Source organism: Sander vitreus, chromosome 18 (assembly GCF_031162955.1).
Source record: "Sander vitreus isolate 19-12246 chromosome 18, sanVit1, whole genome shotgun sequence".
Classification (NCBI taxonomy): domain Eukaryota; kingdom Metazoa; phylum Chordata; class Actinopteri; order Perciformes; family Percidae; genus Sander; species Sander vitreus.
The window spans coordinates 22,515,731-22,542,881 of record NC_135872.1 but is presented as its reverse complement, the minus strand read 5'-3'; the positions used below and the strand labels follow the sequence as shown (position 1 = coordinate 22,542,881).

The window sequence follows — 27,151 nt, the reverse complement described above, 5'->3', positions numbered from 1 at the left end:
GACACTCCTTATAAGGGCATGGTAGTGTGTGGTGACTCCCCGTGGTCTGACACATGGGCAGATTTCACCTCAACATTATGCCACACACACTCCAAATCGCCATGTGGACAGCACAGACTGAGCGCTGATGAGAGCAGACATTTCACCATCACACCCAGTTCACTCATTGCACATCCAACTTCCTCTCTCTCTCTGCGGGACAACGTCTTTATCCACGTACTCTCCTTCCCTTCTCTTAACCTCTCGCTTTTTTTCTCCCTTTCGATTCTCTGGTTCCTCCTTCTGTCACAGTGACACAGCTGGACTTTCCCCGTTTCTCTCTCCCCCCCTCCTCTGCCAGGACAAGACAAACAACACAAAAACAACGCCAAGACAACCCGGCGTCACCAGGCCGTCGACTCATTTACACACGATGGCACTGAATTTCATTATTTTTAATTAACCAGGAAGTCCACTTACACAATCAGCCAGCAAACAGTGTTCCAGATTACAGAAACAGCCATTAGCTAGCCAGACAGACGGTCTTCCATCCAGCCCTTCAGTCAGTCAGTTATCCCAATGAGCCAACCGTTCAGTAAACTAGCCACACGTTTAGCCAGGCAATAAGCAGATGAGTCGGTCGGTTTAGCAGTCAGTCAGTCAGTAAATCTGTCAATCACTCAGGCAGGTGGTGGAGCCAGACAGAGAGGAGGGAGATGCGTGCAGACTCCTAAAAAATAAACATGTTTTTCAGGAAACATCAATCGAGAACCAGCATGGAATTTTCCAGTGACCCCACAAGAATAACACACATAACAGTACAGGCCCATTATGTCCCATTCAGAGTTATTTAACAATATGATTGTAGTAAGGTGGATTTTCCCCTGTCAACCTGTTGTTAGGAGGGGTAATGCATTTGAACATTGAGTTCATTGGACTACCTTTGGACAGAAATGTTCAATGACGAAATCTCTTCATCCGTTTTGCCAACCAGAATCAAACCAAGTTCTCCATTGCCTACATTTTAGAAGAGAAACGGACGTATCTCAGGCAGTTTGGAATCAAACTCTTCATTTGTTCTGACAAAAAGGAGCGGGAGCTTTCATCACCTCACACATATCAAGTCTGTTCTCACCTACTCTCAGCCTCAACTGTTATTTGCCCTCAAGGAAAATGTGGACTTCAGTGTTTTCATTACAGGATATTACTTTCTTTCCTTACTTTCAGCTATAGCCATCCATACGATTTACTTTAGATATTTAGCTGTTGCTGTAATTTGAGAATGATTTCAGTGTCCTCTCGTATGGTTGTCTATGAGGTACTGTTTCTTTTCTATGACATTTCAGTCTGTTCCTCCATTTGGCAGCCAGGCTCTGAAGGATCGAAGCGTGCTATCTTTACCCAATCTTATTGACAACCTGATCTTGACCTTGCACCCAAAAATACTAATCTGATGTGTTTTTTTAAGCAACATTATTTTTTGGGCATTTTTAGGCCTTTATTGACAGGACAGCTGAAGAAATGAAAGAGGAGAGAGAGAGCGGGGGGAATGACATGCACCAAAGGGCCGCAGGTCGGAGCCGAACCTGGGCCCGCTGCGTCAAGGAGCAAACCTCTATATATGGGCGCCCGCTCTACCAACTGAGCTATCCGGGCGCCCCATGTTATGTACTTCTTAACAAAGGAAATAAATGTCAGACTGACTGACGTGATGTGCATTCTTCTCAGAAAACAATTAGTTTTTAGAACTGTGTCATGATAGATTGTCTCTAGAAGTGTATTCTTCAAAAGAAAATTGCAATACTCAATACTATCGCATCGCAATACTTCTAGAATCGCAATAAATGAAAATGTGCAATACAAATCGAATCGGCAACCATGCATATTGTCCCGGCCCTAGTCTATTTCATGCACAACCCGCCTGCAAGGCTGTTTCTAAAAGCTATCTGTTTCCAAGGTGACAGCATCCATTAAAACAGGGGAAGCACATTAATGTGACAGAGTGGAGCCCTGGGAGGGGAGAGACACACACACACACACACACACACACACACACACACGGTTTACCGTTTAGAAAAAGGGAAGGTGTGTGATGAAAGCTGCTGTCACTTCTGGCAAGGAGGATGCCAAACCTACTGGGTCAGAGAGAGGGAGAGTGACAGACTGCAGGTGTGTGATGAAGACGAGAAGAAAATGCGAGAGGGAAAATCGCAGGAAAAAAAAGAAAAAAAAAGAGAAAAGAGTTGTGCATCCAAACAAAATCTGAAAACCTAAAGAAAGAGAGCATCCTTTTTGTGACAGTGCCTCCATGTTGCTTAGGGGAATGAACTGTGACTATAAAAAAAAAGAAAAGTAGAACAACTAAAGTAGAGCAAAACTACAGAGCACACAAAATCTTTTCAAATGTGATCCACAAGTAAACAGGGAACAACATATCCCACCTTTGTGAATGAAAGGCTTAACAGTTGTAGATCTATTTGAGGTGCATTAATGTGCAACGTGGAGAGACACCCAGCAAATGTCCTACTCCAATGGCCTGTAGCCAAAGTTTACACAAGAAGACCAAAGACTCTATATCCCACAGATCACTGAGTTAAATGGACCATAACAGTGAACATTCATGAGTCCTCTTATCTGGCTCTCATATCAGCTGTGCCTTTAGAGTGTTTACTTGCCCAACATGAGCCTCAAACCACTGAGTACTTAATACATCTGAAAGAACATATACTCTTATGCTAATTTGTTCAACACAGTTTGAAGTGTGATTTTCTAACCAATGAAGCCAAAACTACAATATGTACACATGACATATCTTTCTTTATGTTTTAAGTGTTTTATGTAAAATGTACTTATATTTAATTGATATTATATTATGATATTACTATTTATATTCATTTTACTTACTGTACTTACTATAAACTAATCCATACAGCCTCTTTTTTTCCTTTCTTAATGTTAAACAGTTATATGTACGTATTTGTTTCGGTGTTTATTGTTTGATTATTTCATATTAATGTTCAATATGCTTATGTATGCACCAACAACCGAGGCAAATTCCTTGTAAGTGTAACTTACTTGGCAATAAAGCCCTTTGTGATTTTGATTCAGATTAATATGCTGAGTGCCAGGCACATTTTACAGTAGGTGACTTGCCATTCAAACTGAAATGACTAACCTATGTAGATGCCTTGGTAGCTGTGATTTACAGTAGCCGCCGACACGGCTGGTGAATGAGTCATAAACGCGACGTAATGTCACAACCGGAAAGGTTTAGAAAATCATGCCGATGTACACCCAGGCACGGGAAATTGCATTGACAAACAGTGATTACTACTAGGCTACACTAACACGGAGTGCACCTAACAGGATGTGGCGTTTGTAAATTTGGAGTGCTGTCAGTAGCGAGAAAAACGAAAACAATTGGTGTTGGTGTCTACACCGTGTTATCCTCCTGCTACAGTTTGCACCCAGGAGGCTGAAACAGGGCAGGTTTTAAAACGTGCTTTTAGCCTCTTAACATGTTCGAAATGTCATTACAAGTGTCTACCCATGTGAAGTGATTCCTTCCGAGTGAACACAGTGAATCTGACTGCACTAGATGTGAAAGAAATGCATAAAAGTTGTGCTAATTCAGCTCTGTTTAATTCCGGTGTTGAGACGGCAAGACTTAGGGACCGTCTACAAACTACAACACCGAAAAGAGATACAACAAATATATTTATTAATTGAATGATTAAATAAGGTAGTGTCTCCAAACTTACCTCAATTATAACTTGTCTCCTGCTGGTTGTACTACAGCACTTACTTAAATAAATAAGCATATGCCTATTTTTGAAAATATTTTGGTATCTCTTTTCGGTGTTGTAGTTTGTAGACGGTCCCGAAGCACTCGCCGTCTCAACGCTGAACGCTGTAACCGGCAGCCACATATTTTTTACAGGTAAATGGGTAAACTATGTGTTTATTTCAACCCAAACTAGAGTTGTGATGGTTGGATAAGTGGAAAGGCGATGCAAAACGGCTTTTCATAGTTGCAGTTAGTTTGTTTCTGTCGACTTTGAATGAAGTGTATTTTACGATGCTAAAATTACTGTTTATTTACATGGAGTCTGGTGGCTTTAGCAACGCAATTTCACAGATTTTTTATGTTTTAAAAAAAAAAAAAAAAGGTGTTTAACAGAAAGGTCAACCTTCTTAGAAATCCTTTCCATAATGTTGGAAGACACTTATAATAATCTGAGCCTGTCAGCGGCAAAACAAGCACTTTTGTGAACGTAAGGTAAAGTAACTTACATTGTTTCGCCGTTGGCCACTGCAGCTATCTGGCTTAATACTGTACCAAGTACAGGTTGAAAAAAACAGTAGTTACCATTTAACATTACATGATTGTTCAACCTGCGCTGAACAATCATGTAATGTCGGGTTGCTTTCTCGAAAAGTTGAACCGGACTCAACGTTTTGCTGCAGGCATTCAAAACAAACGGAAAGACCTGCGTTTTTGCCGGACTGTCTGACGAATGACGACCGATGCAGTGTGTGTGAATGCATGCTGAGCCAGCCGGTGCCTCGCTGTATTGGCATTATGCACGACTGTATGAGTTTTTACCTTTATCAAATTGCCTGAAAATGACACCAGGCTGCTACAGTATAACCATACAGACCTCCACACACACACACACACACACACACACGCTCGCTTTTAACCCAACATTTCTCCCTATTTGGCTGCGAGGGACGACATAGCGCTGCACAGCTGCAGCAAGCAGCCTAATCCCGACAAAACACCACAGTGAATTTCAGCCTGCACGCATGTTTTTTCAAAAAAACTTATATTCAAATCCCAAAATTGAAGATCAAATACCTGCCCATCAAACAAATATTTGAGTATTCGGATCCAGCCCCACAGTGTACACTTCAACAAACTGGAATCTACTGCAGGGCTATTGAACTGGATGATAGTTTCACATATTTTCACTAGTCTTCATCTGTAAATGTAAAAAGGACCTTTTCAGTAAAGTAACATCCAGTGGATTTTCCCTTGCAGCGATGGGAGAGTGATGAGCACAGAGATACAAAGAGACAGAGCGAGTCAGAGAGCATTTGTCAAGGCCGACAGCAGAAGTGACTTTGCCCACACAACTCTACTCAACTAGCTCCAAGAAAAGACAAGAGTCAAGCCTGTCACACCAGATTTGAGTTTTCAAGGAAGCACTGCATTTCACAACAAAACAACAATGGTTTGTGACTTTCACAGTGAGATGCGTACTGCTGAACGGTCTCTCGTCTGTAGTCATCCAAAACTGTTTCTTGCCCTGAGGGGAGGAACAGGCCGTGACCCACTTTGGATCAAGAAGACCCATTGTTTTCTTAATGCTACATTTAAGTTTCCGCATTCAAAATGAGTCACAATATAAATTTAGCCTGGGCTACAAATAAGATAAGCATCTTTTAGTGCTGAGGGTTAGAGAGAAAAACCTAGCCTTTTGGTCTTGTATAGTTCACATCATGATGGTAACATTACAGAGAGGTTTTAACATGTTGTAATTTTGTGAAAATGTTAATCCGTGAGGTCTGTGTAAAAGGACACTTTATAACCATTCCGAGTCAAACCAGCCGTTACTGCTCCATTAGGTTATTGCTCGACCTATCTGCACAGCACGGGGTCAGCGATGGAGTATAGTGTGGCTACACCGCCCATCTATCCTGAGATGGGGTAAAAAACACAGATTGTTTGTATTTCTTTGAACCAATCACGAAGGTTCTGGCCGGCGCTAAGGCATAAAAAAAAAAAAAAATTGTTTGGTTCTGGTTGGTTGTCAATTGAGGTCATGGGTCGGTAGGGAATTTATTTTATTTTTATTTCCCAGTGGCAGCAAGAGATAGGTATGAATTTTTTTTTTTTAATTCACGTCATTCACGTGCATATTAAGTAGCCAACTGTTTTGGTCTTATAATACATCCATAGGTTTACCGCTCCAGCAGAGAGGATGGTTCGTTTAGACAGCAGCTGAGTTTACAAGACGTTTGTCCAAAATTCAAGATTCGTTGCAAACTAAGATAAACAGTGAGACTACAAACTGACAACTTTCATTTTAGCTTGTTTGTAAAAAGTCGCTATAAGAGTAGAGCTGTGTTTGCACAGCGCGGCGGACAAGAGTGGACAGCACAGACTGAAATATGGGTTTCTACATGTTTAAGCCTGTAGAACAGGTAGGTGGGTATTGATAAGTATTGACTTTGCACGTGATCGCTAGTAAACATACTGTATTACACTTGCTCTGCTAGTCTATCGTTAGCTAGCTAGCATTTAATATGCCTAAAGCGAAAGCGTGTCTGTATTTCACAGCCAAGGATTCCGACATCGCAAAACGCAACACATTTTTCAAAACGATTATGTGCAAAGGGGGAAGCACGTCGAATGTACTGTACTAACCATGTACTATACCTCTTAAAGCAGAGGGATGCGCGGTGTTCGACACCTTGCGGACATCAGTCCCTGGTCCCAGTGACAGCGGGACCAGTCCAAGTCCGACTGCTAGCAATTTTGTGAACATTGATGTTTCAGGACGATGATGATGGTGGTGGGGGAAGCGGGACAGCCTCCCCAAATTGTCTGCCCTTTTAAACTCATACCTGGGTGTGTACAGGCCTCTTCGACACCATCCGAAAGAGTTTTCTCCTGTGCAGGACATGCCATAAGGCCGGCTACACACTGGCTGCGTGTCCGTGTCAGCTGCGTGGCGTGTCCGTTTATATTTCGGCTCCCATGTTAACAGGTTAGAGCTTACACACCGCCTGCGTGAGACGCACGTCTCAGGCGTGGCTCGAGCCGCGACACACAAGCGTGTTGGAAGCGTTTCCAGGCAAAATAGAATAGGAAAAGATGTTATTTTGACACGAATACATATTAATAAATGATAAATGTTGATGTTTGAAAGTCTCTACGTTTTGATTTAAATGCAGATATCAATGTAATTATTTGCTTGTAATCAAATCAGTATATATTTATGTTTAACATGGTATTTCATTTTATCAATGGGAAACATACATGTGTACAGACAAGGCTAGCAGCAGCAGTGCCGCGTCAGACACGTTTCTGGTGTGTAAAGACATAAAAAAAAAAAAAATCCACGCAGCTGACACGCAACAGAAACGCCACGCTCACGCGACTCAGCCAGTGTGTAACCGGCATAAGTCAGGAGAGGTGTGGTATCTTGCCAGAGAAGGCAAATATGGTCATTTGTCTGCAAAAGAACTGCTAAAGTTCGAAGCTGGTTTAGTTAGCATCCCAACTCAACATTTATTTTGTTGTTACTTGTTAATAGTGTAACCGTTATTTATTGTTAAATTATTGTAGTTGTGTATTGAACTTAGGTTTAATTATTATATATTTTAGTATTTTAAAACGTTAATATATTGTTACATTTAAATCATTTTCAATTAAAACATTTTTTTCTTTGATGTCATTTTTCAGTTTTTCAAGAATCGGAATCGTTTAAAAAAAAAAAAAAAGGGCACCAAACGGTACCCAACCCTGATAGCATGTCAGCTGTGCTCTTTGATGTTCACAGACATCAAAGATTGAACCTGTGCATTAATTATTTACATGGATGAGCATTATCTCCACCACTGGAAAATGCATATTTCCAGCATTGCGCCAAGTCACGCGAGGGGGGTTGTTGGTGCAGATTAATGAGTGGGTAAAGAGTAAGCACAAGTCCCAGGTGAGACCACCTCTTGCTCTCATTTTAAGGAAAGTAGATGTGTGTGTGTGTGTGTGTGTGTGTGTGTGTGTGTCTCAATGTGGTGACTGCACATGTCGTTGATGGCAAGGGTCTGTCTCTTACTGCAGTGTGAAAAGCAAAGGAGGGAGTGACTGGGGGGCACATCTGCCTTAGGACTCTCTGCCTTCTGCAGACCCTCTAAGGGTTCAAAGAAGGGTTAACGCTCCATGGAGGTGCAAGCGGCTGGAAGACTGACCTCCCATGAGTAGATGAACATGTCTTCCATTCTGCATGGCAACAGCTGATGAATGGATGGTGGATTCATAACAGGCCAGTGAACTCTGGGTTTGGGGATTTTCAGTGGAGGAGGGGGAGGGTGGGGTGAAGGGGAAACGGGGACATCACGAACCATTAAGATTCAATCATTTGACAGTGTTCTATGAGAGCGAGTGCCTACATTCAATTTGTATTCATTTTAACATCAAACGTGTTTGCAGCAATCTAGCCTTCAGAAGAACAACAACAAAATGAAAAACAGGAACATGTTAGAATTCACACTACCCCACAAGTGCCACCTTTCATTCATCAACTGATACCCAGTTGAACAGGAAATGTGTCTATTCATCCATGTCAAAAAGACAGAAAAGAAAAACGCAAGTTCGGGTATCAGAATCGGTATCGGGAAGCAAAAAATGGTATTGGGCTATATATATATATATATATAGATATATATATATATATATATATATATATATATATATATATATATATATATATATATATATATATATATACATACATACATACACACACATACATACATACATACATACACACACACACACACACACACACACACAAGGCAGGAACACACAAAAACAATTATTACATGTGAACAGGAAATGCTGTTGCTTTTTCACTTAAAGCAGAAAACTACAAGCTGGCTGAACCTGACCTGCAGTGTAAGGAATCTGGTTCCAGTTTGCTTCCTCTCACTAGGGTGATTATGAATCTTCAGTAGGGCGGGGTACTGAACTACCATACTTTTAGGCAGTGACAGAATTGCCTTCATAGTATCGAGTAGGCCTGCACGATTAAGCGTTATAAAAATCGCGATCTCGATTCACCCTGTTCACGATTTAATTTTTAAATAACTTTGATTCTCATTTAATTGTATGAGCCGACTGCATCACAAACGCTACTACTTTCCTCTGTGAGTTTTAAACCGACTGTATAAAAAAGGTTTTAAAGCGCTCCCAAGCGCTGCAATGCTCTCCCTTCTCTTCATTGAAGCCTCTATGTTTACAGGCTGGTGGTGATGCTCAATGTGCTATAGGTGCCAAAAAAGAGTTTGGTACTGCCAATTTGTTTTGTTTTGTCATGGTTCATGTGTGCAATAAACGTTACACTTTGTGAGAAAAAAATCGTGGAAAGAGAATCGTGATATCAATTCTAAGCAAAAAAAATCGTGATTCATATTTTTCCCCGAATTGTGCAGGCCTAGTATCGAGTATAGCAACTATTTTGTTTTTGTTTTTTTTGAGAGGCTTGACTACAGTGTGTGTCACAAAGGTGTACAGGAGCTGGAAAAATTGTAATGTGTTACGTTGTAATTTATTTTTGTTAAAATGGATTTTTCAGGAACTCGTATCGAATTCACAGTATCGGTACTGGACATTTTTGGGGCGATACCCAGCACTGATCTACAGCAACACAACACTGTCAAACAAGCCTTGTGCAAGTTCAAATGTAACGAGGCGAACCAATGTCCTCTCCTGTATATTGATGCACATGTTTCAAACAGCCGTGCTCATGAAACATTAAACGTGGAACATGATTAAACAGAAAAAGACAAGTCTTCTCAGTTTTGATCCTGAACAGCACATTCCCAGGCTGAGTCAGAGCCCGCTGTGCTCTCCATGTTAAGGAACAAAGAACGGCCAATAAAAAAGAAATACATTTTAAAAAGGCTGGTGGTTGCTAGTCAAACACAGTAAAAACCCAGACGGAGGAAAAGGACCACTAGCCAAATGCTTCTACGTGTTGGCTGTGCCTGGGAGTTTATCTATCAGCCATTTTGGCATGGAATCAGACATGGAGATCTTGTGACAGGGCTGTAGCTCAGTATCATTATGGAATGAAGCAGATGCAGTATCCAATTCACACTCAACAAGTTATGCTAACACATACCTTTTTAAAGCCTGGATGTGACTGCTTGCCACAATAATGGAGCAGCGAAATCCGAATCTGAGCAATAAGCTTCAGTGAAGCTCCAGTTTGAAAGCAACCGACTGTGATAGGCTGATACATCTGTCATACAAGCAACACGTGTCAGCATTGTCCTCCTACTCCTCCTACTCCTCCTCTCCTTATCATGGGTGTAAGGGTACACATATTCGGTTTGGGACACAGCGTCCTGTGTGGTATGCCTTATTAAACCAAGTAATTACAACTGAATATAATCTAATTAGAGGCTACAGCATGGCTTGTGCAGAACATAAATACAGACTCTGTTGGTCCTCTTAAGGACCTTTAGCAGTTTGAGTTGTTGACTATTATCTAAAACGTGCCACTCAAGATTACCCCTACCTGTTAGCCTAGCATATTCAGTAGTGCTAATTCAGACCAGGTTTTTTTTTTTTTTTTTTTTAACCATTGCAGGTTCACAACCATGAAGAGCACAGTGTACTTAGACCTACTGACATAGTGCATTCAGTTCTATTTAAGTTTATTTATTGGCCATAATGCAATGTTTTGAGTGCCTTCTGCCTCTACTTTTATTACAGAAAGAGGGCCCATTACCCTTTATTTATTGTTGACTTTTGTTTTTAAATGAAAAACAAATGTATCTTTCATTTTCCTAACTGTGCCAAAACACAAAAGTACGGTACGTATTGAACCATGACTGTTACGCACGGATACGCCATTACTCTCTATATCTTTTTGTTTTAACATTGACGCTTGACTGTCAGAAATTCAAAATATAATGGAGCTTTCCTATACACCGTTTTAACACTCCAACAGTTCTTTGGCCAGTGTGTACTCATCCAAACCTGTCAATGTGCGTGTCTCCACGTGATAAGAAGGAAGAAGACGTGTTAAATCAGTGTCTAAAATGTCTGTGTACTAACCCAGTGGTTCTTATGTCTGTTAAGTCGACCCAGTTCCTCTAAGAGGGACTTTGTATAAACCCAAGGAAACCAAAATCAACACCAATGACCCAAAATAACTTCTGTTTGGGATTCTGTAGGAAAGTGACTGGCAGACAGTACAAACCAATTGTTTAACGAGTGTGTCTCTCACTACCAACGTTATCCAAAGTCCCATTACAGTACCATAACAGCATGCCTTTCCAGTCCCTCCAGGATTTCGCGGCCTTTTTTTGAGATTGTTGCGGCCCAAAATGCTTGATTTCGCGGGAGCTTTTGTAAAAGAAATTGCGATAAAAGTTGCGATGTCTTTTGTATGTTTGTTTCTTTGACGGGTGGAGTTGAAACAGGTCACATGCTTATTTCACAGATAAGAAAACATTTTAGTTTTATTCAATGGTGATTTACAGTTTTACCGGGCTTTTTCAACGTACACTTTAGAGTGCCGCTTACTGTGCTCCATGGCTGCAACACAACAACCGCCTAGAAGTACGGTGGCCGCCACGGAAACCAAAACGTGCGCGTGTTAAATTTGGAACCGATAATCAGATTCGAAACGATTCCAATGGAGAAACGATTCCATTGGAATTGGAATTTCTGAAAACAATTCCAAGTTGGAACCGGTTCTCGATGCCCAATCCTATTACTTGGTCTTATTGGTGAGCATTTACCAGTAAAATACCCTAATAAAGTTGGCAACGAAGCACAGGAGCCCTTGCCTCTTAATGAGTAAACATCTACTTATGTGGTTTTGACCTTTGGTCTGGTATAATCTGTGCATACTCACTACCTCTGTGCCTACTGAGGCAAAACAATCATGGAAGAAGTATTAAAGCTATTAAAAAAAGCTAACTGAAAAGCCCCGTGACGGTGCTTTTCAGGTGCTGCGAGCAAATCACTCCGCCCAAGTAGCAGAAGTAGCAGTGCTTCGCCTTCTGAGAATAGTTCCCAGTTTGTAAGTTAAAGTCCCAATAAGTTGGCGTGTTCCTTTAAGAACTAAGTAGAGTTGGGTAGTCTGTGATCGAAATTGATAGAGTTAATGATTGCAGAATAAGTAGAGCTTGGCACCAACGCAGCCAGGATTATGGATTCCATTATCTTAACTAAGGCTGTATGCACATATGAAACTACGTGGCATTTTGGAGCAAAGTGATCACCTTAGTGGCATATGGTCAAGCTCTGCTCAAGTTAAGCCCATTAACTACACGTCCTTAAAAAGTAAACATTAAAACACACCATCCACTAAAAAAAAACTAAACAAGATTGGCCTTGGCCTTCTGCATCCATTTCTTGAATCCTTGTGCTGTTTTGACTGGCCAGGAAAACAGGCCTTCAAATTGGGTTAGGGGAGCTGCGTCTCCCTTAGGCTCCCTTTGCTGGAGCAAATGTGACAGCAGGGCGTGTTGGGGGGTTGAGCTCCGCTCCAGGGGAGGTTGGCTGAGTTTTGCCCTAATATGGACACAGGCTGGGGGGCGTGGGGTGCTGCTGGAAGGAAGGGTAGAGGGTGGGCTGGGTGGAGACGGAGAACCCTGGCCAGCACCACCACAATGGCAGCCTTGCTTCTCTCTGCTGTATCATAGACACTCGTTATCCTTCCCTCTTACAGTCTACTTCACATACCAGCACAGGACTCAACTGTTTCGCTCTACTAACTGTGCTCTAAACACTTTACACACACTGAAGAACACTCTTCAGCAGTTAGGACTCGTACATCAAGCACAGCTCATTTTTAAGTACTCCTGTTGCTCTCTGAAATGCTCTCACTCAGAAACCATACATAGCATGTCACACAGCTACACGTACACACACACGATTAGAATTGGAGAACCGGTTCCAACTTGGAATTGTTTAAAAAAAATTATGATTCCAATGGAATTGTTACTTTATTGGAATCGTTTGGAAAATGTGGTGTTGAATCCGATCATCGGTTCCAAATTTCTGGTTTTTCCGTAGTGGCCAGGTGCTTGTTGTGTTGCAGCCATGGAGTACAGTAAGCGGCGCTCTAAAGTGTGGCTAAAATAGCCCAGTAAAACTGTAAATCACTATTGAATCTAAATAAAATATTCCTCTCATCTGTGACACAAGCATGTGACCCGTTTCAACCCCACCCCTCAAAGAATCGATAAGAACCGGAATCAAAACTGTTCAAATCAAAACGATGCCCAACCCTACACTTGAGTGAGTGACACTGCAGCACACTACTGCAGTACTCGGCTGTGTTCAGCTGCTGGCTCTGTGTGCCCGCTGCTTCAGTCAGCTGGGCCTGCTGCCTCATTTTACACTTGCACATTACAAACTCAGCACTATCCCTGCTCCACATCTGGCCCCTGCTGTAGAGAGAGGGAAAAGGGATGCTGATAATGGCAACAGTGACAAAACACACAGTGATCATTTCATCATTCTCTTCAGAGAGCTGAGGAGGGGGGGGGCTTCTGTCAATGTCAATGCTGAGAAAGAGAAAGTGGGATAGAGAGAGAGACAGACTGCCAAGGCACATAGGAGTGCATGCATGAAGAGAACAATGCAAGGAGGAAAAGAAATCAAGGCAAAAAGCAAGTAGGAAAGTTAAGGAGGGCGTTTGGTATTTGGAGAGGAGGAGGAGGCAGACTGGCTGCCTGGCTGTTAGCAGCCATTGCAGCGTAGAGTGGGACTCCAGGCGTAGAAATTCCTCCTACGTCTCTGCTCAATGCCACTTCTGTTCTGCCAAGCCCTGCATGTCAACAGCACTGCAGATACAAAGGGAACCATGTCTGTGTGTGACTGAGTCTTGTGTGAAACCAGTGTTACTGAGTGTGTATGTGAGCGCAACAAGCAAAATCTCCACCACTACAGGCTCCTTCTCTGCTGGGTGGAGGCACCCAAGCTAGGCTAACAGAAGCTACCTTGACCCTGGTAGTAAGAGAAGATCACCCTAACGGATATACTCAAACAGGTGTGCTACTGCCATAAATACATGACCTAAAAGTTATGAAATGAACTAATTCTGACTTTTTTTGCAGAAAGTTAAAAGTTAAAGTCCGCTTTGATGTTTTCAGACAAAAAGTAATTTGATAAATGCATTTATCCAAAGCCACTTGCAAAACTCCAGGTGGACACATACGTTTCTTGCATTAGAGGGAAGTGAACTAGAGCTGTGCAATATATTGTCAGTTATCGGTATTGTGATATCATGACTGGATAACGTCTAGGGCCTTTTTTCTACTTCATTCCCATCATGTGAACGGGAGCATTTAGTTGCGTAAAATGCCACCACCACTAGCTGCCGCGGTAGAACCATAGCGAGCAAAACCATTCAAATAGTCATTCTTTTCTAGATCTGGGTACAAAAAGAATCGAATGCAGGTATCGTTTGACTGGTTGGGTACTGGGTCACTTCGGTTGATACATTAAAAGTATTGAGTACCGATACCCAGCCCTACGAAGCAGTAAAGCTTTCTTGCCAATTAGATGAGAAAAATCGATAACTCTCTCATCTCTTTCAGCTAAATATGAATCTAGTATGCTTAGCAAAATGGAAACAGCCAACCTGGCCCTCTCTGAATGTAACACAATCAACCTACCAGCACCTCTAAAGCTCACTAAACTTACATGTTAATTCTTATTTGTTGATCCATACAAAAAACAAGCCACTGCACCCTTAACAGTCAAGATCTAAAAGTTGTTTTTTTTTATACACCTCAGTTTATCAAACTAAGAAAGCTAAGAAGCATATTTCCCAAAAATGTTGAGCTATTCTTTTAATAGGCTAAAAAAGGATCAGTGAATTGACCTGCATTATCATCATCTGCATGATTGATAGTGATCTTTTCTAATTATTTTTTTCATATTTCCAACATTGTGATATTTCATTTTGCTAATACTACCCAGCCTTAAAGTGAACCACTAACTGATTCAGGAATCCTTCAACACTGAGACAGAGGATACAAAAGAGGCTGAGATTGTTGTTCACAGCTCAGAGAAATGGTCTCCGGGTAACGTCTGCAAAAACTGGCTATACCAACGCAGGGAGTGGTGGACAGGGGTGTTCCTTATGATAGCAAACCTATTTATGGCTTTCCGTAAACACTGGCTCTGCTGTGAAGGATTAGAGCGAATCACTTCAGATTGGTCTAGCAGACGATACCTGACCGGTACAGAGCATGCCGTTGGTGTCTGTCATCAGACAGGTCCGTTGGCGTGACCAAGGCCGAGATCAAGTGCACTCACTCAGTAATCATGCAACATATCTGAGCCAAATGTCCTTTTCCTACTATAGTTGAGCAGTGGACACTGATAGACTATAGCAGCACTTTCTACAGTCAAAAATCACAGATAAAGGCTTTTAAACCAAATACGACATAACCGGTAATGTTTCAGGAGTAATGTGACCCGGAATTGGGAATTTAACAACACTAGCAGCCAAGATGACATATTTTACTGCCGTTAGAATGTAGTAATGTAGTTACATATGACAGTTATTACATCAGTAGCTTAATAAAAAAAAATTAAAAAAAATACACTCCAGTCCTGCCTACCTGGAGCAGATGACCAATCAGAGAAGGCCGGCTTAGAGTTGCGTAACACAACAAAAAAACACTGTTGAAATCGGAGCATTTTAGCTCACAGGGATTTCTCTATAATACATTTAACTCATTATTTGAAGTTTTGGCCACGTTTAACATGAAACTCCATCATTATAACATTGCAGATATGACAGAAAATACAGAAAAGCATAATATGTCCCCTTTAAGTTAGTGAGCTTGTGCTGAAGTTGTCGCTTTCTTCGGGGCTAACCCGTGTGTGTGTGTGCGTGTGTGTGTGTGTGTGTGTGTGGCTGTGACACTGTGTACGCAAACCATCATGCGGCACGTGTGCAGAAGACAACCAACGCCAGATCTCTGGATTCCTGCAGCCGCTGAGATCAGTGAGAGTGCTGCTGAATTGCAAAAAGCCAGCCAGAGGCAGAGGCCAAGATCCTTCTGCCAGCTGTGGAACTGCAGAAAAACAGGTGGGGCGGCAGCACACGGTCAGCGCTCTAATCATTGCCAAGGCTAAATATGATGCTTTATAAATTCAGCTAGTGGTCCACTCGGTGATGCATATTGTTGCACATTTGTATCACAAACCTTTTTTTACATTCCAACTGAATATGCTTTCAAAACACAGATCTGGCAGTAGCATCGTGCCAGCAAAAGAGAAGTGGCTTTGCAGGTAATTTCACTTCATAAACCAGAAAGTGTGATTCACAGAGCAGAAGAGTGACAACGTTGTGTTAAATGGCAGTCAACTCTGTAAAAACATGACATAAATAGGACAGGTGACAAGGACTGAAAGGATGAGACTAATTCAGTCTGTTGATCTTGTAGTTTTAGAACTTTCAACTTAGCTTTTGTACTGTAACACATTTTGCAAAGCTTTCCAATTTTCCAGTGGCCTAGAAAGCATGAGCTTTGGGCATTCGTGCATAAATAAACTGCCAAAGCAAAGAAGCCTGTTATTGAAAGTAGTTTGCAAAAAAGAAAAAAGAAAAAGATCAATAGGACAGATGGTGTGCATTTTAAATGAGCCAGTCGTATCACCGCTCAGATTTCAAAAACAACAGGTTACTTATCTGACATGAGGCAGCATCACACTGAATATCATCACAACAATATTCAAAGCAGATAAGTTAACTGTGAAATAAATAAACCTCATTAAACATAGCCGCGCATTAGCACACGTGGGCTGTGTTTTGAAAGATGGAGGGTTTGAAAGCCTCTTAGTGAACCAAAAGAATTCAGTTTCCGACCATAAAACAAGCTTAAATGATTTCCGTGGAGAGTCTATGTTGTTACATGAGCAAACAACATTACGACAAACCAAAGAACAAAACATAGTAACAGCAATATTGGAGCACTTGAGGGGCAATAAACTTAACAGGACCGACAATTACAAGCACGGCCTCTGCACAATAGCAGCCAGTGAGAGCCTACTGAAAGTGCACAGCAAACAGACTTACAGAGAGCTGTTGTCCCGCTGACAGGATGTGAGTATAAAAAGTGAAACGTGAGCGGGAAGTGTGCGGGGTCATAAAGCAGCGCAGTTCGAAACACACACTTTTCAATTCTCACAGACAGATAAGGAGAGGGCAGTCGGGGGGTAAAACAGGAACTCGGAGCAGACAGTGATTTCGCATGGTGTTTTATTGTGACACAGCCATGGTCGACTACACACACACACACACCCTAATTTCCTGAAAGAGATAAAAAAAAAAACTAAAAACAAAAAAACAGGAGGGGATCGAGGACGGCCGGCAACGAATAAAAATATTTCAATAGAATTCTGACTGGAGGACATTAGTCTCGGTGAACACTGAACACTGGTGGCTTAACCGTTAAAACACTTTAAGCTTGAAGAGATAAGCCGTTCTAACAGCTGAGATTTATTAATCCTGCTTTGCCAAATTGTGGGACTGAAAAGGCTCCTTGTGCAAGTGGGTACACAATTACGGCTAAAATGATGGCCCCGAGTCATAGGCCCTTTGCACAGCAGACATTTTGCCTCATCATTGTTGGAAAAAAAAAAAGCACAGGTGTCACTAATAACGTTAAAGGGCCATCCACACCAAGAACAATAACAACGAACATACCTAGAACGATGTGAGCATCCACACTGCTGAACGATAACGCTTTGCAAAGCGTGGCGTCAAGCACGCACTGCACGCTCCAGCTGATGATAATCATACATAACACATTAATTACAGCAGACGTTGCAACGTAAGATTACAGGAAGGTCTGTAGTAACATCCTACATGTTCGTCAATTCCGGTACATTTTACAGCGTTTCCTTTAAAACAGCAACGTCAGGACCCTGAATCTGCAGCAGCTCAACGGAATTCAACAATCTTTTATTTTTTTTATTTTTTTTTACTACATAAATATTTTTTTAAATATTCAAATTATATTCGAATAGCGAAGTTCGGCGTCAAAGCCCTAGTTTTCATTTATAGCTCTTGATTAGGATTGGGCATCGAGAACCGGTTCCAACTTGGAATCCTTTTAAAAACTACGATTCCGATGGAATCGTTTTTTTATTGGAAGATTTGGTTTCAAATTAAAGATGTTCCGATACCAGTATCGGTATCGGCTCCGATACTGCCTAAAACGCTGGTATCAGTAAGTACTGGAGTTTATGCACCGATACCACGTAATAAAGCCCTGAAGAAAATCTACGTTAAAAGTAGTTTATTTATGTTCTTTTTCCGTTATAACTGACTGTCAAACTACATAATAAAAGAAAGTTCTGTGGCGTTCATTGTTTGAGAGTTTAACCTGAGCCAGACCGATAACAAAGATAGAAATATCATCACATCCATACAGGGATAGTAGTATACAGTTGTCAAAACATAATAAAATATATGACACACTGGTATCGGATCGGTACTCGGTATCGGCCGATACGCAAGTTCAGGTATCGGAATCGGTATCGGGAAGCAAAAAATGGTATCGGACCATCTCTATTTCAAATCCGATCATCGGTTCCCAATTAACATGAGCAAGTTTGGGTTTTCCGTAGCAGCCAGGGCGCTTGTTGTGTTGCAGCCGTGGAGCGCAGTAAGTGGCGCTCTAGTGTGGCTTTATTTTATATTGAAAAAAACCCAGTAAAACTGTAAATCACCATAGAATCAAAATAAAAATGTCCTCTTATCTGTGAAATAGGCATGTGACCTGTTTCAACTCCACCCCTCAAATCATCAGAATCGAGAATCGATAAGAACCGGAATCCAACGGAAGAATCGGAATTGAAATCAACACGATGCCCAACCCTACACTTGATTAGGGCTGGGCAATATATCGATATTATATCGATATCGTGATATGAGACTGGATATCGTCTTAGATTTTGGATATCGTGATATGACATAAGTGTTGTCTTTTACTGGTTTTAAAGGCTGCATTACAGTAAAGTGATGTACTTTTACCAGACTGTTGTAGCTGTTCTATTATTTGCCTTTTCCCCACTTAGACATTATGTCCACATTACTGATGATTATTTATCTAAAATCTAAATGGGACGATATTTTTGTTAGAGCACCAATTGTCAACCCTAGAATATCGCCGCAATATCGATATTGAGCTATTTGGTCAAGAATATCGCGATATTTGATTTTCTCCCCATCGCCCAGCCCTACACTTGATTGGATCTTTTTTGAAGTTGAAGTCACACCAACATCTCATATGCACATGGTAAAGGCATAGAAAAGAAGAAACTTTATTGAAGTCCTTTTCTTCACCTACACTGCCTACATTGAGTCCAAACACATTGATGAATAGTTTAGTTAACTTCTGTCTTCACGTTGCTGTATACAGTTTATTCTCCCTTTCACACACAGTTAGCTGAGCATCTGAGGCTCTAGAGCCAGTGAGAAGTCTGTTGGGTTTTCTGTTCCAGCCCAGATGGCAGCGTTGGCTGAGTCAGCGCTGGCTGGGGGGTCCACGGCAAACTGGACGATTAGCGGCTGACAACAGGAGGAGAGCCGAGCACTGAGAGCCAGGAGCTGAGGGACTTCTTAGCCAGTTTGTTCAGCCTGAATCAAATTATGACAATTAAAACAAAGTGTAACGACAGCTTCTCCTGAAAGGATGTGCACAACGTAGCCATTATGACCTCACATATTTTATTTTAGTAATTTTAGTTCTGGAGACAATGACTTGGGTTGGGATCCGAAACCCGGTGCCAATATGGCACCGCTGCCTTAACGGGTGGTATCTACCGGACCGAACAGCAACGTTTGTTTTTGGTGTCACTTAAATGTCTGCGCTGCTCTCTGATGCTCCGAGACGGACGTTAAAAGGCAACAGAGGCATCGCTCTACGTGACGCTAGTTAACCCTACACTTGGCAGCAGGTAACGTTAGCTTAGACAGTTAAATTGCTGACAGCTAAACGGTGTAAAGTGCGACTGTATTTCACTGTAGAGGATTCCAACAGCAGGACGTCCAACGGTCTGCAGCTGCCCAGACGATGCGTTCACTTGAAACCGGTAGCCTAAAGCCCCTGACACACCAACCAGACGGCCGGCCCTCGGCAGAAAAGGAAGTTGGGCTGATCAGTCTCCCCGAGTTGGTCAAAAAAGTGCCTCGGAACACACCGAAGCGACGAGACGTAATACGTCTCCATAACAGCAGGCGGCGCTAATCTGTATCGTCGCCCAAAAATGAAAACCGGCAGCTGATTGGACAAACGCGTCACGTGGGTCTGGTTTCTCCGGAAATTCAAAGACAGACTGTCATGGCGACTTGTTCAGAATACCATCTCATATTTCACTGAAATATTTCACCGAAACGTGTTTCTGAAAACATTTTAAGCGAGAAATAGGTCGTGCAGTTGCTGAATCTGTCTTCATTTCAGATCAACAAAGGTCAGTTTAAAAGATTTTCGTCAGATTTTGAGAGACTGTAGTCACGCTCATCCCGCTCCTCGTTTCCGGGTTAGCACTCTACCAATCAGATGGGTCATTTGAGTCCGACTGCCGGCAGTGCCCGCCTTCCGATTATACATGTCAAATCGGCCAAAATGAAGGCCGACGGCGCCTCGGACGGACGACAGCACGGAATACACCGAACAGACTCGAGTCACTGACCTCGCCAGACTGTCCGACGGACGATTATCGGGTTAGTGTGTCACGACCTTAAGCCTCGTGGTGCATTCAAAGTTATTGTAAAATACCCTTTTCCCCATCTGGTGGTAGTTTTTGTCATTAAACAGCAATTCACTGGTGAAATAAGTTGTTATTACATTATTAATAAATCATTTAATTTTGACCATATGGCCAAGCCGTTCTTTAATGTCGCAGACACGTCGTTTTGTGCTCTTACCCCTCCTCCCCACTTTTTAAAATCAGTTCAGGCACCGGTATCGGAAAAAACCCAAACGATACCCAACCCTTACAATGACTTTGTCCAGGTCATACCTGTAAACACTTGCCATACTTGTTGTTAGCTTAAAAATAACGGTTGTTACTTTCTGGGCTATTTGTTTTCTCTTGATGCACCAGTGACCTTCTCATTCTTCAGCTGAATGAACACAGGAAAAGGAACTATAATGCTGGCCAAAAGTTGACACAGAATAAAAAGTGAGTGATCAAATGTGTCTCAGCAGTGTTCCATGCTAACCTCAGTTGGCATCAAAAGTGAAATGCTGATATAAAACTGCTTGGTCAGCTAAAACCAAAAATCAGATATCAGACTTGGCACAGTGTGCAGTGCTGAAAGGAAATCCTTTGGGATTTCTCATTTTAGTGTCACAAAAGCAATTTGGGATTCATAGCTGGACTCTTAAAACAAAAACCGCTGCTGCAAGCATTTGGAGTTGGAGAACAGCTTAACAGCAAAATATCACATTACCTTTATCCAGCCTGGTGAGAGCTTTAAGCAGCAATTTCAGTAGCTGGATGCCTACCTTTGTAATACGACTGTAATGGCTGGGGTCATTATATTTCACACATCAGAAGGTAGCATCAATGCCAGCTTGCTAACTGTGTTTCAGGGGGATAAGGTGACTCTTTGATCATGACAACACATCTAAAAGTGATGTGAAGCATGAGTTGCTTTGTAGTTTTGCTTTAGGTTTGACATCAATACATATTCTGGTCCCGTTTTGATTCTTGTGGGCGTTGCAGAGGTGAAAACGTTATATCCGACTGTTTTATCGCGATCAAATGATTAATGCTTAACATCTTTCGACATACTTGTCTATGGTTAGTATTTATGCATTCCATTCTTACTGTATTTTCTTGCGAAGTTGTGGCAGTGCTCTTTTTGTGGCAGCCTAGCAGTGCTAAATAAGTACAAAAGAAACACTGCGATGTAACACAAAGGCTTTCCCCCCCGCGCTTGCCTCAGGCAACCTGTAATGCAACGGCAGGTTAAAAACCACAATGTGCAAAACAAATGCCAGTGATCGAGAGGGCGTGAGATGCCATATCCTGTTTTTCTGTCACAGACGCCTACACTGAGCGGTGAGAGACCAAAACTACACGAGTTTAAACTGCAATCTAACAGCTATAGTGCTGCTCTGCCAGAGCCCCCCCAACAAGCACACACACTGCATTCAGACTCTGCCAAGACACATTTGTAAAGTCTGACATGTCTTTTGCTCTTTCCAGTGTTCTCTCTTCAGCATCTGAAAGCTTTACATGGTTCACAAGCGCCACACAAAACCCGGCATAAAGTGATTAGTCAGTTTACATTAGCCGCACACTTGTAACAAAGTATAAGATTATCAGATGAGTATAGTAATCATTGCCAACACCAAAACCATACCAGACTTTGTTTACATATGGTTGTAAGTGCCACATAATACGGGATTCTTTTCATATCTTGCTGCTTATAGTAATGACTTGGCGCCTTCCTTTTGGGGCTGTATGAAGCCCTGCGTGCCCTAACTTGTCCCCGTGGTGTTAAAGTGAATACCGCGGCACACAACTAGACTACATGTAGGCCATGCAAAGAACATGCAAAGCATTTTAGCTTCTTCCATGACAGATCAGGTTCATCCACAACAGCCATTGTCTAGTTACTAGTATGTTAATAAGTGACAATAATCAACCAGCATTCCAAAAACACTGCAATTACAGGCTGGCATACCAACTGACACAAAACATCTCTCTCACACTCACACTCACACGTTAAGGAGTGCAGCTGTTGCTGTATGTCCTCTCCCACAAAAGAGCGCCATTTCAGTGCGCTGAGAGCCACGATCTCAGAACCAACCAAAATATATCACACGCTGGTTTTAAAAGGTTAAGCTGGCGAAAAATATGTAACTCATTTTGTGTCCAGACACTTTTTAAAAGACCCCTTACATTGGATAGTTAACTGGTTACCACGATTCAGTTGCTGTGTTTCAAACAGCAGACCAATGTGGACTCAGTTCTTGGAAAATCTGTAGGCATGACTAATTTCCTAAACAATCAATACCAGCCATGTAACTTTAGCCTCCCACTACCACATACTGAGCTTTACTAGGTACCACCATCTACACCTCAACACTGCATTGACTCATAATACAGGACTGAATGAACCATGGACAATGATGTATTGCTGTAGCTGGATGTAATGAAGTGTGTACTCCGATAATATACAATGGGGCGAAATAGAGTCACTCATTGGCAGCTCATGTCAAGAGAAGAGAAAGAAACAGCTGCTGTTGTCGGGCATCTACAATTGTAGTCTGTGACCCAAAAATATTTAAGTATAAGAGGGCTCTTTCCCCGGTTAGACAGGTTGAGAAATTCACACATTAAAACAGCAGAAAGTAAACAACTCATGTTAATGTTCCAACCACCTGCCTGAATAAGTACAGCATATTGATGTCAGTTAGTGGTGAACGCAGTGACTGCGGATGGGAAGAGTTGTTAAATTGTTATAACTTGGAGCAAACAAGGGTCCCAAAGCATTTCATTTTGCACACCGTCGCTCACTTCACTCATTCAAGCATTCAAGCAAGCGATTAAGGATCGAAATAAAGCAATAACCAAATCATTGGGAAAACTCAAATGCAATGTGGCTCAATTTCGGCTGCTACTTGCAAGCTAAGTTTGCTGGCTAGCCAGGATCCGCCTGTTAGCCCGGCACTGCTGTCAAGCAAACCCAGCAAAGGGTATTCCCTCAATAAAACAGTCAGAGAGCCTAAACAGTGCACGAGAGGTAAATTAATAAAAGTCTAGTCACACTTGCACAACGCTTCACGCCACCACGTAACTAATTTCAGCGCTCAGAAGCAGCTAACGTTAGCTAGCAAGTTAGCGCTTCCTCCCCGGCATCTCTTCCCATGTGAACACGTTTGACAGTCACTGATTTGACGGGGATACGCAATTTGGCACGACACCAGGTGACGTAAATCTAATTTAGCGCCCACTAAACACGCGTAAAAGTTGGTTTAAAACAAAAACTCACCTGTATGTCTCTTGGGGTAGTACTTTTTAGGATGTTATGTTGGTCTCAGCAGTACTTTCACCGACCTTGGCCAGCTCTGTCTGTCCCCAGCAGCGACAGACAACAACACTCTCAGCACTTACCCCTCCCTCTGCTCCCTCTGGCACCAGAAAAACGAAGAAGAAAAAATACAGTTTCAAGCCCCACCCATTCACATTTGTAATTGGTCAATATTAGGGACAGTGCGAAATGAGCCAATTAAATCCGCTATTGTGTTTTTTTTTTTCTATGTGCAAATGATTTCCTATATGCAGCGCGTGGCAAAGATTTCTTCAACTTTTATAATAAAAAGACAAAATATTTACGAAGCTTAATCTATTGTAATGTCCCAGTGTTTTAATTCCCAGTGTATTCTTTCTTTAAGGATTACATTCTTTGTTTACATTTTTTCAATTGTACTTCCTTTATGGATTCCAGTTACATTTCCATGTTACCTCTTCCAGTGTTTTATGTGTTTAAGAAACGTTGTTTAAGTGCTCTAAAAAGGTGTTACCGGTAAAGAACCAACTCCAGTGCTCTGATAAACATCTGTAAGCCATAGTCAACATTGCCAAATGCTGGTCCACATACTCAGAGGAGGCCCAAACATACACCCAAATATACAAATCCACATCCAAATGACCTGTATCCTTCCCTCATCACTGTATCTAAGCATCATTTTCGATCATGTTCAAGATGTGAAATTTGTTGATTAGATAATTAGTCAGTTGACCGAAAATTAAGAAGCAGTTGCATATGTATATATGTATTTTTGCTGGTACCAGCTTCTTAAATATGAGGATTTCTATTGCTTGTCTTTGTCATAGCCTATATAGATAGATAGATAGATAGATAGATAGATAGATAGATAGATAGATAGATAGATAGATAGATAGATAGATATACTTTATTTATCGAGAAGGAAATTAAGGTGTCCAATAGCTTATGCACATCATACATACACATAGGCAGACATATGACATCCACGTGCACATACATACTACAACAATACAAAGGAAGATATCAATAGTGTGCCCTTACAGTAAAGTTAGGTTGTAGCATGTTTAAAGGAGCGGTGTGGGAAAAAAATGCAGAATGGTGCAATGGTATCATAGTGCAAAAGAGTGTCAGTGCAAGTACATTGCCAGTGCAAATGTACAACAGGCTACACAATATATCAAAAATAGAATAATCATTACTTAACTATACATTACCATACACACTAGTAAAAGAAACATACAGGCAAGCTAGCAAATTGATAGTAAACTGAATATCTTTGGGGTTTGGTCTATTGGTCGGACAACACTAGCAATTTGAAGGAGTCATATTGGTCTTTAAGAAAGTATAATTGGCATATTTCACTATTTATTTTACATTTCATAAAAAAAACGTAAATTATTCAAGAAAATAAACAACAGAATAATCTATATTGAAAGTGTTAGTTGCGGCCCAAAACAAGCAATTTTAAATTAGGAATTGCAGAACTTATTTATAACTTGTGCACTTGAGCTGTTTCTGTTAAACAACCAAAATGCTTTACTTTTGGCCTCATACTGTAACGTTCATCACCAGGCTGGGGTTTACATCACATCATAGTAAACTGCCTGCTTGTTGCTGCTTAGCCAGCACTAAGATTGATGGATGAAAGCAAAGGCATGTTTGAACAGTAGTGGGTCTTTAGAATGGGGTGGGGGGCTTTCATACTTGGCCCTGGGCTGCAATGCAAAGCAACAGAAACACACACACACACACACACACACACACACACACACACACACACACACACACACACAGCCTTTAAAATGTCAAGGCTCTACAGTCAAAACATACAGTCTTTTTAGTGCAAGGCCTCATGTAGCTTGCTGATGCTTCATTTCTGTGTGTGTTGCCGTATCAGGTTGCCACGACGAATGCTGGAGCCTGTGATGTGGGAAAGGTTTGGAGCTCATTGTTGTCAGCAGTGTGGCTGAAGGTACAGTATGTACAGCGTAAACACACCTCCACAGGAATACAAAGGCAAGTTAGGTTAGAGGACGGGGGGGGGGGAGTCAGAGTACACCCACGAGGATGGGGGAGTCAGAGTACACCCACGTCTTCGACTACCACGCCCCGCTGCAGTTCAGTTTCCCTTACAGTAACTTTACACACCCACCCACACACTTTAAGACCCAGTCAGTATGTGTGTTTATTACTCTGCCCAGCACAGAGGTGGACAGTAACAAATTACAGTGACTCATGTCACTGTAATTGAGTATTTCTTTTGTGTACTTTTTACTTTTTAAGAGTCGTTTTTTTTAAATCTGTAATTTTACTTTTACTTAAGTACAGTATGTTACGTTTGAAGTATTGCACTCTGCTACATTTTAAATCACATTCCTTACTGAGTAAAAACCTCCAGGTCACAAGCTCGCGTCTCTAACCTTTAGGCCACCACTGCCCCCAAGTAACAGTTCATCAAAGTAATAGCACTTTTACTTAAATAGAATATTTTTGTAATCTTTCCACCTCTGGTCCAGCAACTATACTACATGTTATGGTTATCAGCTGATGTGTTGAATCATGTCAGTTATGCGACTATGACTACGTTTATTCTAATGATGGAAATAGGTCAGTGAAAGCGAACACTGAAACTATCACTGCTTGTTTCACTACTGTAGTTCCCAAGGGAGGAAACATTACACGTGCAGTTACAACCATTGAAAATACATAGTTTAAGAAAGGTTGAAGGTAGTAGGGACGCAAACTGGAGAGCACTAGAGGGACACTTTCTACACAGCCGAGCAGCACTCCATGCAGACTGTATTGTGACATTGTAAACACATACCTTAGTTAAAGACAGTAATTCAAAAGGTAGATGGAAAGTTATGTGACAAAGCAGACATTTTCACTATCCAGTCTATCTAACAGGTCAACTTACTATAGGACATAAGAAACCTGAATGCATATACTTTACTGACTGTTTGGTCTAGAGCTGCATCAATCAACCGAATAATCGATTAGTTGTAAACTATAAATTCATCGCCAAATACTTTGATAATCGATTAATCAGTTTGAGTAATTTCTTTTTTTTTTTTTTACGATTATTTTTTGGGCATTTTTCGGCCTTTAATCGACAGGACAGCTGAAAGGCCGCAGGTCGAAGTCTAACCTGGGCCCGCTGCGTCGAGGAGTAAACCTCTATAAATGGGCGCCCGCTCCACCAACTGAATTGTGAAGTGGTCCAGTAAGCTGATAGGAAAGCCACAGCTCAACCCAAAATCCCTGTATTCTAAACAGTTACAAAGGATAGCTGGAACCATTTTGAAAGACCACTTCCACCCTTTACATAGTGAATTTCAGCTCCTGCCGTCGGGACGCAGGTATAA

At 41.6% G+C, this 27,151-nt stretch overlaps 1 protein-coding gene across 2 annotated transcripts in view; it reads right to left on the bottom strand.

Annotated features, from left to right (window-relative positions):
* fam49a (family with sequence similarity 49 member A) overlaps positions 1 to 23,911 on the bottom strand; it is a 46,475-nt gene extending 22,564 nt beyond the window's left edge. Inside the window, exons 1-2 of one of the 2 annotated variants that reach the window (XM_078274197.1) lie at positions 23,769 to 23,911; positions 460 to 709 (exon numbers count right to left, since the gene is read on the bottom strand). The gene's annotated coding sequence lies outside the window, so the exon portion shown is untranslated. The remainder of the gene's footprint in view (positions 1 to 459; positions 710 to 23,768) is intronic. The other variant, XM_078274196.1, reaches the window with a different exon arrangement.
* Between the last annotated feature and the right edge of the window lie 3,240 nt (positions 23,912 to 27,151).